Here is a 16,066-nt window from a genome sequence, read left to right as displayed (position 1 = left end):
TCTGGGCCTCCCCAAACACAGAGAGTATCTTTTAAAATTCCTGACAATGTGTGACTCTGCAAAGGTCTGGACAGGGAACTGCAAATTATTCTGTAGCACTCAGTGAGGTCTTACAGAGAAAGTTTGAACCTACATAGTTGCCTAGATTGGGTTTGAGTGCATGTAATGGACAAAATACAGAAAGTGATTGTTCCTTAAGCATCATAAAAGATTTAGAAGGAAAGAGTGAGTACAAAAGATTGGGACAGGTCCCTAAATTGTCTGGATGTAATATGAGCCAACCTCCAGTTATTTACATTTCTGTTTACCTTTGCAAATCAGAGAGGTATTTCACAAGAGAATCTGTTGGTTTGCTATATTTCAGAATGTTATTTCAGCTGAACAAACTATGAGCAGTTTTCCAGCTGCAAATAAGTATAGTGTCTTAAGTTTTCAGGGACAAAGTGTCATGGTATACTTAAGACATTATGTTGCTATGGTATAATGTTTTATTCAGATGATCAGAATAAGAATAGTTTTCTATTGCCTGTATTACTATTGAACAAAACAGCTCATTTTTCTACCTCTAAATGAAGAGAAATTTAGAGAAAAACAAAGAGAAATTTTTCCAATGTTTGGCATCAAAAGAATATTTTTAGAATGTTTCCAATTATGGACCCATCTGCATCCTGCTCCATTGGTACTGCACAAAAGCAAGAGAAGCAGAACTGCACAGTAACAGAGGAGAGACAAAGAAATTACTCATATTTCCCCCCCTCTTTTAACATGAATACAGATTTCTAAATATTATCACCGACCATCTCACTTGAGAGGCTGCACTTCACCAGTGATGAGAGAATTTGCTCTATTGAAATCATAACATGGGCACATTGCTAACTCTTGTTTGTGAGCTAGCATCACCTAAATTACAGTTTTATGACACAGTATCAGAAAAAGGTTATGTCGAGTGAAACCTGATTTTAACTGGGAACGTAGTAGTCAATTTAGTAGGAGAAATTTAGTCACCGAGTAAAACATGCTTTTAAAGGCCATACTGTCTTAGAGGAACAGATACAGTGCTATCTTTCAGGCTATCTTCTCATGTACCTTAATAATAGTCTTTTACAAACAACTTTTTGTAATGCAATAAGCATTAATCTGTGCGTATAGACTGCACGCAGGCCTCAGTCGCTATAGCACAATCCCACTATGCTTCTCAACCATAGTGTTGCAACTCACCTGCCTTCAAATGGTTAAACTGCCCCATAACAGACTTGCTTGTAAGTATATTAAACCATGCTTCACCTACAGGTTGTATTTTCAACCCACTGTACCCATGCAGAACTGAGACCTCAAAAGGCTGAGTTGCTGAAGTTCATACAGGAAGTTAGTGTGCCAAGTGGAAAATGAGTTTTATTCCTTTCAGTTTTACATTCAGGCCACAGTTTCTACAATAACATAAACAGAAACTACATACAGCTTAGACAAACAGTCTGCTGTGTTTGCCTGGCAATTGCTTTTTAAACGGACAGCAACTATTTGCATCTCCCTTCCTAAGGATACAGTTTCAGATCACCTTCAGAAGGCTCAAACTAGGTGCTTAAGATCCATTTTGAAAACTTTCCCTAAAAGAGTCCTCATTTTCAGTTTGAAAGTAAATACTGGCTTCTCTGTGTAACTGATGAGGTCAACGTGCTGTGATACCTGGTGTTAGTGGGTGAGGTCCCTCTCCTCCCTGCACCACCAGTGCATTTCTCCGCCCTTCAGAGAGAACCGGTGAAAGCTGTTCTCTGTCATTCACATGCCAGAAGAGGAACAATTTTTCTTCTAGGAAAACGTGCATGTCTAAACTTCACAGGGCCCATGTAGAGTAATCCAAAGACATTAGTATTGATACTGATGGTTATGTGACCTGGGTGATAACATGCTTAGAACTAAAGCTATGAAGTGCTGCCTGAATACTGAGTGTTACTTTAGTACAAGACAGAAATATAGCGCAGGATGTAACAGACCCTTCTCTTACCCTTCCACCAGTAACTCCCTCAGCTTTCCATACAGATGGATCTTCTGTCTTCTTGAAACAATAATCACGTGGGTGAATTTTTCAGTAGCTTTTCAGATGATTGCAAAACTATTTTTCAAAGTAATCCTGGGGAAAATGTATAAATGGTCTTCCACATAACATAGCCTTTAACACCTAGCAGAAAAACAAAAACATTCTAGTGAAAACCAGCAATTTTACAGTCAGACATGAACATTGATTTTCTCAGCTGGTTGGTGGTAGATCACCCACAAAAGAGTTTGGAGGGTCTCTATATATAAAGAACTGGGAAGTTAGGATTAGGAATGTGTCTGATTTAAGAGGGAGTTTTAAGCAATTAACTCTGCAAGCACACAAAAGTGAAGCACAAAGAAACACTAATGGGAAGAGATCATTAATGCAATCCATCCACATTCTCCATCTATACGCTCATTACCTGCTGACAACACCAATAGGATTTGCCTATATGAGGAAATAGACCAAAATAGCTGTTGCAGAATAAGCCATTATTCAATAGCTTTCTGTTTGTCCCTGTGTGGACACTGTAGGAATAATTAGTGCGCTTATTCTGTTCTAGAATAATCAGTGCACTAATTATTCCAGACTAAAGTATCTTTTATTCCAAATCACTTTGTCCACAAGGGGAGCTATTGTGAAGTAGTTTGTGCTCCTCTGCTCAATTTCCATGTGTAAAAAGGACGTAATCCGTGCTGTTGGAATAGCTGTACCCCCAGACTCCAGGAACAAATCAAATTACAGACAAGTTCCGATTCTCCCATCATTCAGGCTGGTTTGTTAAAGTAAGTGAATACACAGAGTTGTGAAAACAGGATTCAGCTGTAGGGCAATGAATAAGCTCTTCCATCAGAAGCTTTTTCTTTACAAAATTTAGTCACATTTGCATCCAAGCTTATTACTGGATTTAATTATTGTAGCGTATAGAGGCTGATATGGTAGATGAGACCTTGCCCACTCTTCTGTAAAGTGTGTAATGCAGAAATTGGATGAGCATATAGTGTAACTAGCCAATTTGATGGGGTAGCTTTAGCCAGTCTGTGTTTAAAAACAACACTATCTAGGAGGTTTTTGTGATGCAATGCAATCAAACTGAAGACCAATATGCCAAGACAGTGACCCTACAACACTGTTAAAAAACTTTTAAGATGAAGGATGGAAATGGTAATGTCAGATTTTATTAACCTGGGAGGAGAGTCCCAATACTCTAGCCTGGCTTACCCACTACTCTCCCTTCAGTGGCTCAGCATATCAATTTTGCAGAGTAAATTGGAGAGGCAGAATCAAATCACTATTTCTTTGTGGGGGTTTTTTTGTTTGTTTTTGTTTTTTTTTTAAATCTATTTTATGAAGGAAGGTGTGATCATATCTGAAGAAACAGTTCCCTCTTTTCTACTCAGATAGTGGCAGAATAACACACCGGAGCAAGTGGATAAAACCCTTTTTTTCTCACACCACACATGATCTGGCCCAATATTTGAGAGCTATAATGCTCAGATAGCAAGGCTGTGTAATATCCTACTCTGTGAAATTGGATGCAAGATACTTATACGCAATAAATAATACTCTTTTACACTTCTATGTTTCATACAATTTACATCATCTCATCATCCATTCTCTGCCTTTGTCTCACTAGAGGGAAATCAAATGCAGTTTGGGATATATTTCAAAATAAGTGGCATCATTGTTTACCATGTATTTTCAACAACATTTGCAATGGTCACATCATATGATTTTCTAAGGTTTTACCAATCTCTTCTGTCTAGGAAGTCATCTAGTATTTCTCAAAAGATGTTCATCATGTTGAATCATTCAGCCCCTTCTCACTATTATTTTGCTATCAATTCCTCAGCCTTTCATCTTCAAATTTTTTAACCCAAGATTTACTGTTAATTAATAACTGCTCTAAATATACTAATAAAATTTTCTGTAATTTGTTGAATATGGCCTAAATTACATTAATTTTATTATAGCATAACCCAAAATTCTGTATAGAAAAAATGTTATTAAATATCTCCTTAGCAGAAGAAAACACTGACTTATACAAAACATCTGTAGCTCCAAGAAGCTCAACTGATGGATTTATTTTCACTTTAACAAACTAATAGAAAAAATTTGATTTATGACAAATAATATTTGTCTATTTAAGGCTCATAAGACAGCTCTTTGTTGCTAGTGATTCCCACAATAAGTTTTTTCTCAGTTAAAGTTTCTGTTCATTGACAAGATGGATGCAATTAGAAATACAAGGTGTTCAGTATTCTCATCTCAGACTCTGTTCAATTATCTTGTGTTTCTCATGTGCAACTGTAGTTGTTCTACCCTGAATTGAACTAGATTGTGATTACTAGTTAAGAACTGAAAACACTGCCACTTTTACTTCTTTCTGTGAGTTACTTTATAAATAAATACTTTCAATTACAAAATTGTTCCCAAAGAAATAGGAATTATGTTGAAAGTACCCCACTGCTGCTGTAACAGTTTCAGATTTATTGAATCCTTCTCACTGTATTACAATAGCTCCTGCTGTTTTACCTGGACTGCAGCAATGCCAGACTCCAGCTTTGTATTTTGTAATGTTTCAATCCATATGGGACAACACTCTCCTTCCCTCCCTCCCCTCTCCATTCTTTTATCTTCAAGCTTTTGGTTGGAACCAGAATAGAAATACTAAGAAGAAATTATAAAATGACCCTTTCTCATTTCCAATAGGTTGGGTAAGAGCCACGCAGTTACATCCCAGTTTTACAGTTATCTCAGATTTTACAAGCAAGGGTCTAATTTTATTTTATTTGTATTTATTAAGGCCAACTCTTAACACAGTGGCACAGATGATACAGCTGAGTGAGGCAGATGAGAGAAGAAACATGTTTAGCATTAAAACAATGCTGAACTTGGAAAGACATACTTCCCCATCTGCAGCTATCCTACAGCTAGTGCTGTGCTCTTAAAGTCATTCTTATGAGGAAGTTTCATATCAAATTTCTTGATCTTGTCATAATCATTAAAGTGAGAATACAGGCTCCAGATATGGGCTTTACCACTGTATGAAGGCGTGCTGAAAATTCAAATGTTTAGATAATTTCACCATCCTGTTGCTTTAGTATCGGATCATTCTCATTTCTTTTCCTTCAAAACAATAATTTAAAAGTGAAAGCTATGTGATGATACTCTTCCTTCCCTGTATCTATACAGACCTTTGTACCAAAACTTTACCTCAGTATTTTAAATTGCTGCTTCCTTCTTTTCTGTATACACTTATGTACATTTACTCATTTTATGTGTATAACAGAACATTTAGGTCATAGAAATTACAAGATATAGCCGGTTTACTGACCATTGCATCACAAACAGCAAAGACAAAAATATCAAGTAGTAAAAGGTTCCAGGGTTCCAGAGTGAAGAAAAGCATTGACTTTGGTTTTAGACTATAAATAACTCCAATGGACACTTCTGGGGCACCAAGAGTAAGCCATGGCATTTTTTATTTTTAATTTTTAATTTTTTTTTTCTGTGTTAAGCACTCCATGTTTGTATGAATGCAAAAGACGGAAAACCTACTACTGCTTAGTTCTTAGCCATTCCAGCACCTAGTAATCTAAAGCGAAGTACTACCCACCCACTTTAGTTGTCTAACTGAGGTCAAAGTGATTATTTACTTGCGTAAGCTGGTCATAAATAATAAATAAGAGAACTAAATGATACTTAGAGATTGTTCCAAAACTGCATAAACAAAACCAGATCAGCTATCTCGCCAGCTGCTTACATGGAGATTCCTGAAAAGCTACCCATAACACATCAAATTCTTTATTTTCATTCTTGATAAACTATTCTTTCATGAACACAAGGGCAGAACTGCCAGATGGTGAGGTAGGGTACCAGCTATTGGATCAAACAGTACACCTAAAGCAGTCAGCATTTTCAAGGAAATGCATTTAATGGCATCTGAAAGAAACAAAATAGAATCAGTGAAATTGACGACTGCAAATTGTATCCACAAAGAGGATCACTGTGTAAGCTGAGATCAGAAGAAAGTGAAATAGATCCAGAAGGGCCATTTAGATAGTGACTTTTGTTATAAATTGCATATACAGAGCAAGTCCTTCAAATAACTATCTTTGCATGCCAGGAGAACAGTCTGTATATAAGTTTATGTGGAATTTGTTAGAGGTAGATGACATCTTTGGCTTTTCTGACATTCTTGTTCCCATTCTTCACTGGCATTCCCTTCCCAAAGTATTACAGAGTGCTTTCGCTGTTCCGTCCCTTGCCATCTTTGCAGATGCATTTGGAGTGTTACACATTACTGAAATTAGCCCTCCAAGAGATACTGGCAGTTTAGAACAGCCTCAAGCAGAGAAAGAGATAAACACACATTTGTATAACTATGAAATGCCTCAGTTGAAGGTAAGCAAAGAAATTAGACTTGAAGAGTTCATAAGGGGAATGCAGATCATAAAATCAACAGACTCCCTGAGATAAAAATAATGACCAAGCACTTCAAGCCTGAAACACACTGAAGATCATTTAAAATGAACTTGGCAAAGCAGAATACACAGAACAGTCATTTGCAAACACCATACCACGCTCAGATCACAGAACCATTCCATATAACCTCACTGATTTCAGGATTTGTTTTATGGTAGGATATGTAACGAATTTCCAACTGCACGCTCAAATCAGACCCTAATACAATCTCTGTTTACAAGCTGGAATCCTTTATTTTTTTTTGAGTTTCTTACCAAAACCTAGCTCCCTGCTTAAGACATTATTGCAATTAGGGTCTTTTTAATTCTTTCTTTTCCCACCACTCAAGAGTAAGCAGTGCCTTTGGACACTAGTTTTCCTCCATAATATCACTTTCAAAAAAGAGCAACTCAAGTCACTGCAGTAGCATGACTGCAGACTGCACTAGTTTAATGAAAACAAACATCTGACCTTTAGAAAATCAGGTGGTCCAGGTCATCCTCTCCCAAACTATTTTGAAATGTTTGTTGAACATGCTAGATGCAACATGAAGATACTGCTGGACTATGACAATAATAACTTTGAGAGATATAAACTTCATACATGAATTTCAGTTTTGTCTCTTGAATGTTAGAGAAAAACATTCTGAGGACACATTATCCTGTAACTATTGATGGTAGAGATATTTTACTTCCTTCAGAAGCAAGTGCTTCTCGTTCCTCCCAATCTTTGGACTAAATGGACCACATGTGAAAAGGAAATAAAATGGACGTTTGTATGCACCACCATTTTCATTTATGAATCTAACAAGAAAATGACCCTGTAAAATTACATTCTTCCAATTGACATCTAATACTTTTCACTATTCTTTGCACAGTCCAAACTGAAGACCAGCTGATGTCCAGATGTCCCACAGATTTATTACCACCAGACAAGAGAAGGAACAAGGTCCATTTTTATGCCTTCTACTTCTGCACACAAATGTGGGACAGAAGCAGCAAGAAAAAAGCAGGACCATGACAAAAATTTGCCCATGCTTTGGCTACCAAAACTGGCTGATTATATTAGCAGGAAGATTTTTCTTCCCCTGAAGTGGAGCAGCAAAGCGACACCTTCTTCAGTCTGCCAGGACACCTAGTAGGGTTTCTGTGTTTTGAGACATGATTCCTTGAGGCAATATGACTGAAGGGATGCAGCTCCCTCCAGTGCAGGATTCTGCTTAAATGCAACACTGAGCCCTGGAAAAAGATATTAACTCATTCCTCATTTGAGCTGCCAAACGTACCAGGAATACCTGGCAGCAGCTCCCTGCCATGCTGCCAGCCATTCTAGGTACACAGCTGGCTATTTCAGTGATTTTAGAAGAACTCGGAGGATTTGCAGCACAGCAGCAACAGCAGCAGAGGAATGAAAGCAACATTTGATTTCTTTTCACAAATGTCTATCCCAGAGTGGAGTTAAACCCATTCAGGCACAAACCTCTAGAATTAACTAATGTCCTGCATGGCCCAAATCCAGGCTCAACTTCCTCTCTATAAATCAGACAATTCAACAGCCGATTCCAAGCAATTTCCTCTCCTATTCTCAGAATGTTTTATGTTCATGTCACAAGCAATCCTGCAAAACCTTGATAGGTATATTCATTATTTATGATGTGCCATAATTATTTTGTGTACTTATAGACTAGCCTGCAGGAGGCAGTGTCATGTGTGGAAAGCAGAACTTATCAATGCTAATGATTTTTTGCAGAGGATTTTGAAAAACTATGATTTTCTCAAAAGAAATGCAAAATGGCAAGAAGTCTAGTAAAAACACCTGGTCTAGGATAAAACTGGGAAAGGGTGCCATTAGTTTTGAAACATGAGCTTTTACCCTCAAATTTTTTCCCTTCAAATAAGATCTGCAGTCCTTCTTTTAGCTTATATGTATATGGTGTTCAAGCTCTCAGTTTTTTGCACAAACTTGCACAGACTGCACTGGCATTTCTTAATAGCAAGATATTTAAGTAGAAGCAAGTGCCCACCTTCAGGCTGGAGCTAGCTGCCACCCACTGGTAGCATATAAACAGCCTGCTTTTTAACGTTAAAAAAAAAAGTGATAAATCCGGATGGAGACATCCCTTTGAATTTTTATTACTGCAATTTAGGTGAGTGAAAAATCAGGAAAGTGGCTGGTATTTATACAAACAGCATCATTCTTACTGGTGTATATAAGCCCAGTGATCCAGTAACAAATATTATGATTCATCAGTGTAAAGAAGGAAGAGGGCTTCAGACAACATTGCACCCTACGGTTACAAGTAGAAATGGTGCACATCAGGAAACTGGTAATACCAGTAAGGTTATAAATATAAACACTCAGCTCTGAACTGACTTTGTGAAGAGAGAGATGATAAAACAGATATTCAGCAAAGGCTCTTCACAGAATGCCAAAGTTTCATTTGACTTTTTTTTTTAAGTCTGTTAATTTCTGTTTATCAGCACAATGAAAGGTTGGGCATGGGAGGATACTCACAACTTAAAAGCTAAAACTGGACTGTCGGCATTTCATTCTCTTTTTATTAACCATTAGCAAGTATTCTGCACAGACACAGCCCATGAAAGTAATAATAGAAAGAAATTAATCAGAATACTGTATTTCAATCATGGGATTTTCTTGACATTTTATACCAAAGGAATGCGCTCAAGCAGTTTGTAACTGACAGCAATGCCATGAAATTGCACTACAGCCTTGATAATTATCCTCTTCATTATTTTTATAATATATAAAGAGATAAAGTACTACATTCTCCTCTCATTTTATAATAGTATGCAGGATAATGGAAGCAGCTGAAGGAGGATGTTTGTCTTACAATGCTACAGTTTAAATCTAGTGACAAGGAAAGAAGTATCACATTAATGATGCACAGAGAAGAGCACTACAAGCATCCATCCTTTATATAATTATTCTACGCAAACTGTAAACATATGGGATAAATAATATACCCCAAACTTTTTCACTTCCTCTCTTTCCTTAATATTCAAGAAATGTCAACGACAACTCATCAGAAGGAAAAAATAATTTAATCTCATTTACATTAATTTCCTTCTTCATAAAATACTAGTGTCATCAAAGCTTATAAAAAGATTTATGATACAGAAAGAATTGGTCATTTCTTTTATACAACAGTATGAAGCACTTCTGTGTTACATAAGCCCAGAAAATTAATAGAAGTGAAGAGTCCTTTTGGCACCAGATGGAGACACCAAAGAAGTAAAGGTCCTACCAAATGTTAAGGATAACTTTTACTAGGAAGAGTAGCAGTAAAGCAGTACAATTCCATAATTTTAGATTTAGGCAAACTATTTTAGACAATATTCAGAAAATTTAGGTAGGGAAGACACAGTTACATGACAAACCTGTACAAGAAGATAAGAAGTTACTGTTTCCCTGTCTACCACAGTGTCTGCTCAATGTGGTATATGAACAACAGAAGTCAGCTCCAGATGGCTACAAAAGAAGTCAATCTGTTACCTTAGTAAAGCAAACTGTGAAATCAGGATAACTTCAGGAACCGCACCTTTGCGGGTAGTTTCAGCAGAACCTTCCAAATTAAGACTGTAGAGATATGAAGCACTTAAAGCATCTGTGGAGAACCATAACCTCCTGTCTCTGAGCATGAAGTCAGGAAATTCTCTTGGTGCAACCCCTACAAAAAGCAAAATTTATTTAGTCTAGGCAACATCAGCTCCTCAGTTTGAATTATTTTATCGTAATAACATGATGATACATGCTTCCTTCTGTAGATTGCCTGGCTCCAGCAGAGGAGCTGGATTTTTAATTTGGCAACATACCTGTAGAATGTCTTTCTTTAGTCATTATAAGTAACACCCAAAAAAGGAAGATGGCTTGTGCATAAACTGAAAATCCATGAGTAACTTTATAATTTATTTTTATATCACAAGAGGAATGTGAGAGCATGATATCACAAGTCTTAATAGAAGTGTTGCAGCAACAAATTGCAGACTTGGATCACAATTTGCCACAGTGTAATGACATTAACTTCAGGGTGTCTTATTGAGGCTGATTTTTTTTTTATTTGCCTCATGACATGCATGTACGTGGGTACTCCATGCCACTTATATCAGTCAGTTTCCCAGAAGTTTTGCCGTACTTAAGCTTTACTTAATGGATCTTTTAAAACTTTGCGGGATAAAACAATAAACCCAGCCATAAATATCTGGCTGTTTGCCCAGGTATTGTATGAATGATAAAACATACCTTTCTGCATTTGAAAGCTGTGTATTCCTTTAAATATACCTGACAGCTCAAAGTGTTTCAGCAACACATATAATTTTGCAATGATTTTTTGCTAAATCTACAGCTTCAGTCATTCACTCACCAGTTCCTGTGTCACACAGCCAAGCTGACTCTGTAGTTTCCTAGAAACATGGACTTTTTGAGACAATGCCTGCTCTGCATTGCTTGCCTCTAGAGCACAGGAATACAAAACATGGGGTAGGCAGGATAGCTCTGCAAAACGTACCATGCATCTCAACCTGTGCATCCGCAGCACTGCCAGTGCATTCTCTGCATATATCCCCCCCACACAACAGATCTGATGCTTCCTTATTTTAAAAGATTCACTGTGTATGTGATGTAGGGCCAATCCACATGTGCTGTGACTACAGAATTGTCAGATCTCTTGTGCACACAGGGATCAGCTCCATGTTAACAGCATGTTTCTGAGACACAATGAACTTTGCAGTCTTTGCCAGTGACACTCAAAGACAGACTTAAACATATCTAAAGTCAACCTTACCACTAGGGGAAAATACTTCTCTGTTCTAAAACACACTATGGTTATTTAAGAATGTTCAATTCAATCACATATGTACCCCAGGCAGTTATTTTCATTGTTTCTCAATTAATCAGAGCAGACTATATTTTAGGGCATGCAAAGAATAAGGCAGTACTAGCTTTTCATCCTAAAAGCCAAAAGGCCTGCATTAACCTATGTGCAAAGACAGAAGACTTAACAAAATGGGGGGGGGGGAATGGGTAGGGAGAGAATCTGTCAGATCTTTGAAGTAATCCAAGGTCAAAAGTTTCCTCTTAAGAATATATGAGCAATGTGAACTTACCCTACCCAGGAAGCCACCTTACAAGGTAAACACTTTCAGAAGACAAGTCCTTGGAACTCTTCATAGTGTCAAAGGTTGAAATGAGCAAAGTGGCAGCTGGTTTGAGGCGTCTCTCCTTTGAAATGTCCAAACTTCCTTAATTTTCAAAGATATTTTGCAGATAATGCCAACAAAAGCCCTTGGTATATACAAAAAGAGCCTGCATCCTTGGAATAGATAAGGGGATTCAAGTCAAGCCTCTAGGAAAAGAAAAAACAACACAAACCACCACCTCTCCCCTTCTCCCCCTTCCCCCCCAAAAAAGTCAGATACTTGCAAAAAATTAATGTAACTTGAGTATCCAAAAATGTGAGCTATTAAAACTGCCCATTATACTCAAAATTGTCTATTAGAACAGAATCAGAGAAGATTAAGATTTAAGACCTTTCTGCCCATCAGGTGTTCATTATTTGCCTCAGCTGAATTGCCAGAGCAGCTTCCATGAACTTGCTAGTGCTATGCCTGCTCACATCACTCTCCAAGAGGTTTTTGCTGATGCTACGTTTTCACTGAAGCTGACAGTGGGTGCTCACACAAATCTTTTTATCAATTTAGGAAAAGAGTTAATGATGGTTACCTGAAAGTATCCAAGACATCCTCCTGTTAAAAACTGCAGAATTTTGTTGCCTTTATGCATACACTTTAGAAAATTCAGATTTGTGAGAACAGTATAACACCATTCCAAACAGTTGTCATGTAAATATGCATAAATTGTTTTAATTTGCTCCAAAGTTATTATTTTCACTTTTTTATCACTAATCCAATGGGATATTAAGCAATGAAAAGTTTAAGTACACTGATAGGACCTTTAAATTAGGCCTAGTCACATTGATAATACAGCTTCACACTGACTTAAATACCTAAAATAGTACCTACAATTAGAAAAGAAACAAAGAGGGGAAGTTTCTAAAAATGAGAGCTTCAAGGGACATAAAGAAACAGCAGACAGACTATCAGATTTCTTCATAGAGAGGCACTGCTGCAACAGCGTTGTTTCTTCAAAGAGGTAGCCCCTCAACAACATAAAAATATACAGTTTTTCAAAAACAGTGAAATATTTTCTAATATGAACATCCTAAAAAGAGGAAATCAATAAATGGCATGAAAAACTTCAAAGACAGGCCTCCTGTCAATGACAGAGGTTCTTCAGCAATGTAAAGTCTTTGAAGAAGGACTCCCAGTGCTGGGAAACCTTTGAAGTGACAGAAAGCAGACATTTATAATTACAGAAAGGTGTGGTGTCCAGCAGAGATAGTAAAAAGATATAACTGGGGTATGTGTGGGGGAGGTTGAGCGGTGACTTGGGCCCTGAGCGACCCTGTTCTCTTGAAGCCTAAGAGCCTGCAAGGTCAACTCTATATCCATATGAAAGAGACAATTTGTGAAATGGAGATGTGGGTAGAGCTTAGAAACCAAATTACGGCAGCTTTCACACTTCTAGCATATGTTTATTAAACAAGGCATCATCTCTCTCTTTCCTCACTACCCGAGATTCCAGCACACACATAATCACACAGCCCGTTTTCTCTTTGCAGCCTATAATTCCCCTGAGGGGATAGTTAGGCTTGTTATGTCCATTGGCTTCGAAGCTGGCTTGTACTATGAAGTACAGTAGTCCAGCTTTACAGATATTAATCTGTGTTTTTCATTCCTTCCTGAAATTCTTTCTTCCTTCTTCTCCCCTAGCCAGCTCCCTGGCTATTTTTTGGAAAGTGATACAGAAAGTCAGAGAAGTGAAAAATTATATTCTGGAAGAAAACTCAACTGTCTGGATGCTGGAGTTCTTTGACTTCTTGGCTACTTGAAAGGAAAAATGTGAAAGTTTAATTTACAGAAATAGATTTTTGGTTTCCTCTCAGACTACAAGGTAAGTCTCTGATGTGTTTTTGGAGCAAACAGGATCTGCCCATGCTCTGAGCAGTCTGAAAGCAGAAGTCATTTTAGCATGGTATTCAGCTCACACTTTGCCTTGCTAGTTAGGCAGAGTTAACAGCCCATGCTTGTCCCTGCCTTTCATATCTCTACAGTTCCGGGTTGTCCTAAAGCACAAGTCTCTTGCTTCTCCCCCAAAGATCCACCAGTTACATCCAGAATATTAATTTTTAACTTCTATCCTGTGACAGAAATAGTACGTTTACAGGAAAACATCAGCATCTGATACCAGCCAAGATTTTCTGGGAAGCTGAAATGAAAGACAAGCAAGCAAATCAGCAGATGCTGATCACCTCACCACTCACTTGGTCTTTCTTGTATGGATGGGCCAGGATCTGGAAGGAGGACTGCTCACAGTGGGCTGAAATGGGTCCTCCAGTCAAGAGGGTCTGTATTCTGCTTTGGTGTGAGAAGGACACTAGAGCATCATGTTTCTCAATGGCCTATAGCTCCACCTGTGAGCCTCAGATCTATACACGTCGTAGGCAGGAAGAAAATGAACTGTCAAAAAGCAAAAACCAGCTCTTTATCCCTTGTGTTTCTCTGCAGGCTTGCATAGCTAAATACTTCCAAGCGAAAGTTGGCAGAAGATGGCATCCTTTTAACAGTGAAATGAACGCATGAATGATAATGCTTGGTAAATTTTACATGGGATGTGGCGTCCACAGATCTTAAATCCAGACCCTAACCCAGGTTATGAAAAAAAAAAGAGGTCCTGGACAGAAATTCAGGCTGTCTCTGTAGACAACTTAGCAGAAACATAACAACATTTACTACTGCAGGAAATTCAGAGTAGACAGCATTGAGGCTATTTTTGCCTTTAGATAACCTTCAGTCCTAGGTTAAGGTCAGAACTAGAGAAAATAATACTAAAGTCCAATGCAGTCTTCAGAGAATTGCTGAAGCTTATTTTGTTGAACTCTTCTTTTGCTGGCCAGACAGCAACCATGTAATTAGGATAACTATGCAATAGTGTTTTTAAAGGAGTGCTACAGAGAAAAACTCAAACTACAGTACATATAAAATCACTGTATTTGTTTTCCCATGCATTAACAATTTAGTTTTTCTTCTGTTCAAGAGGCTGGCCTGAAGGCAGTAAGGGAAAGAAAATCACAAAGATTACTACCTTTTTATAACTATCTTTCTAAAAGTTATGGCACTGGCTACATGAGGTGTGTAGTAAAAAGGAAAAAAAAAATAATCCTAAATACTAATGGAGAGACCGTATGGAAACTCAAAAGCAATTAACATGCAGACGAAATTTTTAAGAGTAGTGATGAAATTAAGTATTGTTACTAGAAGATGTTTACTACTTAAAATATCTTTCAGGTCTTTCAAAATATTGCTTGAAGGATTTGGCATGACAAAGAAAGCAGATGTTGGATAACACATAACACATCAAGAAAACAATAATATATTCTGAGCTTGAGTCCTGCTGGTGATACAGGACAAAAATATGCCTGGGCAATCTGAGAAAGCTTTTAAATAAAACAAAGCCAAAACAAATTTAGAAGTTATTTTTGAAGTACCTACACATCATGTAAATTTGTGCTACAAAAAGTTAGGTGACAGGATGAACTCAGCAAAAACTGACATTACCTTATATACAACAGATAGTGGAAATTTTTTTTCTGATGTGTAGTATTTGCTAGCTGCATGATATGCACTGATGGGATTCAGAACATCTCTATGGTACACGGTGCTGTCTATACCATAGCTGTTTAACACCAATGCTTTCTTAAAATAAGCACCCTAAATCCACAACTGGACACCATTACGAAAAGGAGGGTGCAGATATAAATACCTTTCCAAATTTCCAACCAAACTGAGAAGCAAGGATACTTTCTTCATGGCTGCTGCATGATAAATCTTTTCAATGCTTAGCAATATCATGTTCATTGTGTTCTGGCAGGTGGTATGATACGTAGAGATCTGCACACATTAAGACTCCCACCTTTTCTCTTATTCATCCATGTTACTAGAATCCCTTAGGAGTCACATACCAGTTTTTCCTTACTCTCACATCCTGGATTATAGGCTATTTCTGTAGCCAGTTAAGCACAGCTCAGACTACTAAAAGCAGGGGCTGTACCCCTGGGTAGAATGAGGACGTGTTCTCTGCGGATGATTTGATTTGCAGCAGCAGTACACCTTGGACAACAGCACAAGATCAGAGGTTACTGTACCACCACCCCCATTTGGGTAATGCCTCACTTATACAAATGAGACCAGAGGAAAACAAAATTTTGTTTAGTGCACTAATTATATTACAGGGACATCCTCATGACTTAGCAAAAAATGGGTCTAAGTGACCCATCATCCAAGGAGGAACCAGTAGTGAGGCTTAAAAATGTGGTCCAAAACACCCTGAACTTACTAAAGTATTTCTGGCAATTGGAAAGTTTTCAGGACTCAATCTGGGGCAGACAACTGTTATCACTTGACTGACAGGTAACAGAATCTTGAACAT

General features: G+C 37.7%; 1 long non-coding RNA gene across 4 annotated transcripts in view; it reads right to left on the bottom strand.

Annotated features, from left to right (window-relative positions):
* The window catches only part of LOC133268969 (uncharacterized), a 52,797-nt gene extending 36,994 nt beyond the window's left edge, over nucleotides 1-15,803 (bottom strand). For 2 of the 4 annotated variants that reach the window (XR_009743247.1, XR_009743250.1), the window contains exons 1-3: nucleotides 11,648-11,935; nucleotides 10,884-11,014; nucleotides 9,901-10,190 (exon numbers count right to left, since the gene is read on the bottom strand). This is a non-coding gene — a long non-coding RNA (uncharacterized LOC133268969). Of the gene's footprint in view, nucleotides 1-9,900; nucleotides 10,191-10,883; nucleotides 11,015-11,647; nucleotides 11,936-13,889 lie in introns of those variants that run through there. The other 2 variants (XR_009743249.1, XR_009743248.1) reach the window with 2 other exon arrangements.
* Between the last annotated feature and the right edge of the window lie 263 nt (nucleotides 15,804-16,066).

Source organism: Pezoporus flaviventris, unplaced genomic scaffold (genome assembly GCF_033815535.1).
Source record: "Pezoporus flaviventris isolate CSIRO_AGI_PZ_B2104156 unplaced genomic scaffold, CSIRO_AGI_Pfla_v1 ptg000013l, whole genome shotgun sequence".
Lineage (NCBI taxonomy): Eukaryota > Metazoa > Chordata > Aves > Psittaciformes > Psittacidae > Pezoporus > Pezoporus flaviventris.
Note: the sequence above shows the minus strand (reverse complement) of the source record. Positions and strands in the feature narration are given on the sequence as shown.